This window comes from Numenius arquata, chromosome 1, assembly GCF_964106895.1.
Source record: "Numenius arquata chromosome 1, bNumArq3.hap1.1, whole genome shotgun sequence".
NCBI classification, from domain to species: Eukaryota; Metazoa; Chordata; class Aves; order Charadriiformes; family Scolopacidae; genus Numenius; species Numenius arquata.
The window spans coordinates 112,100,824-112,104,926 of NC_133576.1; the positions used below are offsets into that span (position 1 = coordinate 112,100,824).

The following is a 4,103-nucleotide window of genomic DNA, read 5'->3' on the forward strand; positions in this document are numbered from 1 at the left end:
ATGAGGGGTAATGGCTCCAAACTGAAAGAGAGGAGATTTAGATTAGATATCAGGAAGAATTTTTTCGCTTGCCCAGGGAAGGAACAGGTTGCCCAGGGAAGCTGTGGATGCCCCATCCCTTGAAGTGTTTAAGGGCAGGCTGGATGGGGCTTTGAGCAACCTGCTCTAGTGGAGGTGTCCCTGCCCATGGCAGGGGGGTTGGAAGTAGATGAGCTTTAAGGTCCCTTCCAACCTAAACCGTTTCATGATTCTATGAATGTGAAGAGATACTGCAGTTCCTTTTGTTCTGATTGAAAGAATTTATTTTTAAAAATGTGCGAACAACGATTCATGTTCTTTGGGGTGGGGAAAGTAGCAGCAAAGCCCTTCAGTTTTAATTAGTTTATGGTGCCTTTCAACACGGGGAACGCCTTGTCCTTGAGTTTCAGCCCCCTGCTTTCCTGTGCACTGCCCTGCAGTGATGCCTGACAGGAGCAGCATGCTGAGACTCTGCAGCGCCAAGTACCCGTGTCCATACCCTCCTCCTTTCAGCCGTGCCCGAGCTTTACAGCGCACAGGGCTCGCTCTGCTGGCAGTGATAACTACTATTGCTAATGAATTCCCTGTGGTGTTTGCTAATTGCTTTCCAAAGGAGGAGAGATGTCGATACGTGAAGAATAAATTGTGCTGATTTCTGTTAGGCTGCGAATGATCTAATAATTTGTGTGCCGCTGTTCATTATGAGGTTTAGATACTTGGATACCTCTTGAGAAGCAGTTGGTTACAGAAGCTTTTTCTGTACGCATGAAGGATTTTTACCTGATACAGAAGAAGGTAAAGCCTTTAGACTGAGGCAGATCTAGGGCTGTTAACATTGACAGTTTTAACCCAGGAAGTCGTATTTTGAATTCTGTGTTGGAATCCTGTTCTTTGAAACCCAGTGTTTGCTTCTTAATGCTAAGAAGACAGAATTTTACTAGGCAATTTAAAGGATTTCAAGATGATTTCAGACTTTGCTCACAAGAATGTCCTCTGTAGCTGCAGTGAATACTTCAGGTCAGTGCCTGAAACAACAGGGGATAGGGACAAACAGTATTTCCTAGGCTGTCCCTCAGCGCTCAAACTGTCCTCCAGCAGTTTCCCATAGTCCTGGCACCTCCCTGGACACCAGAATTCACCCACAAGCTAAGACTAACAGAGCACTGGAAGTGGTGCCTGACGAACCCTGAGACGCGGCGCAGGGCTGGGAGCGTGGCCAGCCTGGCTTGTCTGCCATCGGGCGGGAAGTTTTCCTTCCCCACACGCCATCGTTCTCTGGTCTTGTTGAAGCAAGGTGGCCACTCGCCCTGTGGCTCTCTATCCACAGCTGGAGACTGCGACTCCTTTTTAAAACAACTAGCTAGTAAAACATAATGCAATAAACTCCACGGCCTCCCAGCATGGCTACTGCGAGTGCCCAAATTGGTGCCCGGGGAAGGAGGCACAGGGGATAACGAGGTCGGAGTTTAACGCAGAAAAGCTGCTTTTCCCCCAGCACTGCTTGGGTTTTTTCAGGGCTTTGTTTTCCAGCAACTGGAGCAACGCAGAGAAAAGAGTCCCTAAAATCCAGGGGACTTCACCTAAAATGATGCGGTTCATTATCAGGTATGCCGACACTGGGACGGTACCAGTCACGGCTGGCAACATTTGAAGTGCGATAACTGCAGCCGACCAGTTCAATGTCACGGGCATCGTTCGACTGTGCGGCAAGTAATTCTTAAAATCCCAGTTGTGCTTGAAAAACTGCATCAGCATCTGGAGATTCGCAGATTATTGCTGCTCCACCTGCGGAGAAGTAGCCCACATGTTCATCCTCCATCACTTCGAGGAGATGACCAGGGTGTCTACAGAGTTTCTGTAGCTCTCCGACAATGAGCTAGAGCACATCCTGGAGAAGGATGAGCTCAGTGTGAAAGGAGAAGAGGCTATGTTCGAGGCCATTGTACAGCGGATTGCTCACGACGAGCAGAACAGGAGGCAGCACACTGCAGTCTTGCTGGGCAAGGTGGGTGCTGCCATGGCGTGGGGCCGGGAGGCCCTGCAGCGCTGGGCACGGGGCAGCTGAGCCAGAGCTGCTTTGCTTTTCTTGTGAGACCAGAGGAAACTGCAGCCTCCTCATGCTGCTTTTGAGTGAGCTTTCCCACTGTTCCAGTGAGCTTTCCCACCAACCAGTGAGTTTTCCCACCATTCGGCCATTGCTAGGCTGGGGCAGGGGGCAAAGATCCTGCGCTGGGGTCGGGGCAGAGCTTTTAAGTGCCCGTTTCCTCCTGTTTAGAGCTTAAGCGTAACTGTTCCTCTCAGCCAGGGAGGGCCAAAGTGCCTGTGGGGCCACCTAATCTGCACGCACACAAAGTTGGTGAGCGTTTGCCCAGACGATGCAGCTAGCAGCAGGCATTAGGGCAGTGTCAGCCTGTGTGCAGGAAAGCACCGTGCCACAGTGGTGGCAGACTCCCTGCCATGAAATCAGAGGATTTACCCTTGCACACCCCTTTGTGGACTAGCTAAAAACTACACGTTTAATTCTCTGGTTCTCCTATAAGCTTTAGACAGCGCTGTAGCCCAAATGCAAAGCCATCCAGCGTTGGAGCCACCCACGAAGGCTACCAAGGTGTAAAGCATCTGCATTAATATTCTAACCTTCTTTTGGCATTTTTCAGCTTCAACTGGCTGAATGGATGCAAGCAGAGTACTTGATGAGCAAGGTCAAAAGGCATGATTATGTGAAGGGCAACGAGGACTGCAAAGTCCTCATCACAAACGCACAGACAGAAATGTCCAACCTCCATATGCCTGGCCCATCTCCTGTTTTTGCCCACCTGCTCAGTCGGCCTTGCCTGCCCCGTGCCATCCTGTTTGCTGGAGCATGGGGATCCCAACCAGCGCCATTGAGACATAGGATTCCTGTGCAGATCACATCAGTGTCACCGTTCCCAACAGCTTCCTCTGCGCCATGGGAAGGTACGATGGATTGATGTGCCTCGACACAGCTGAATGGTACGACCCAGAGACAAACCCATGGGCACCGATTGCCCCCATGCACGAGTGAAAAGGGAAGAGAGAAAAGAGGAGCTGTGGGAGCAGGAAAGGTAAGAAATGTTCCCTTTAAAGTGAGGGGTCTCCAACCAAGACCCCACTTGCTGCCAGACAGTGCTTTTCCTGGCCAAAAGTGAAATCCTGTGCCTATCTGCTCCAGGAAGTTCAGGAAATAAAGGGTCTAAATCCTGCTGGCCTGAACAACTCACTGCACTTCTATTACTTCGAACCCAGGATGACTATTCCCATTAACAAAAAACCAGCACAAACCAGACCCAAAACAAACAAACAACCCCCCTCAAAATACAGCCACCCCAGTCATTTTCTCCTTGACGTGTTCTCCCACCCAGGGTATCACTGCCTGGCTCACACTGCTTTTTTTTCTTCTGTAAACAGGTCTATATATGTGGTGGGTTCAATGGATACGGAGACTTGAGGACATCTGAAGTGTATGATGCCACAAAGAATTGATGGATCTTCACAGCCTAGATGGGAAGTGGAAGAAAGGGACTAGCTGTGACTGCACATGGAAAGGAAGTGTATGCGGTAAGGGAGAGGTGGTACCTCTGCCGTATCTCTGCTGGGGTACCACCCAGCACTTGCAGGACTGACTGACTAATCTGCATTTCCTAGATTTTCAGGCTAGCCCTTTGATTGTAAGTGAGATTTAGAGAATAAAGTCAGAGCCAGAAAGGTTGATCTGCCTCCTGAGAATGTTATCACCTACACACTTTTTGTTACGAAAAACGTGTGGACAATTTTTCAGCAGCTGCAGCAAAGAAATTAATTGCTGCTGCTGACAGCTTTAGCAGCACAGAACATTTGCTTGGTCCTGGTTATCCGATCCAGGTACTGCATTTAAACTCTGTAGAAATGCAGAACCTGAAGGTTGCCCCAAAATACTTTTGGAAGCTCCAGAGAGAAGAAGGGAGCAGTCTGCAGTAAGCAAGCACTGTGTGTTGAGCCCCCTTGCTCTCAGCAATGCTCCAACTGAAGTCAGCGAGGCAGGACCTGTCTCCATCCAACTTGTGCACAAGCTGCTGCCTGGTGCC

At 49.7% G+C, this 4,103-nt stretch overlaps 1 pseudogene; it reads left to right on the forward strand.

Annotated features, from left to right (window-relative positions):
* Positions 1-1,000: 1,000 nt before the first annotated feature.
* On the forward strand, positions 1,001-3,064 carry LOC141466228 (kelch-like protein 10; annotated as a pseudogene).
* The last annotated feature ends 1,039 nt before the right edge of the window (positions 3,065-4,103 follow it).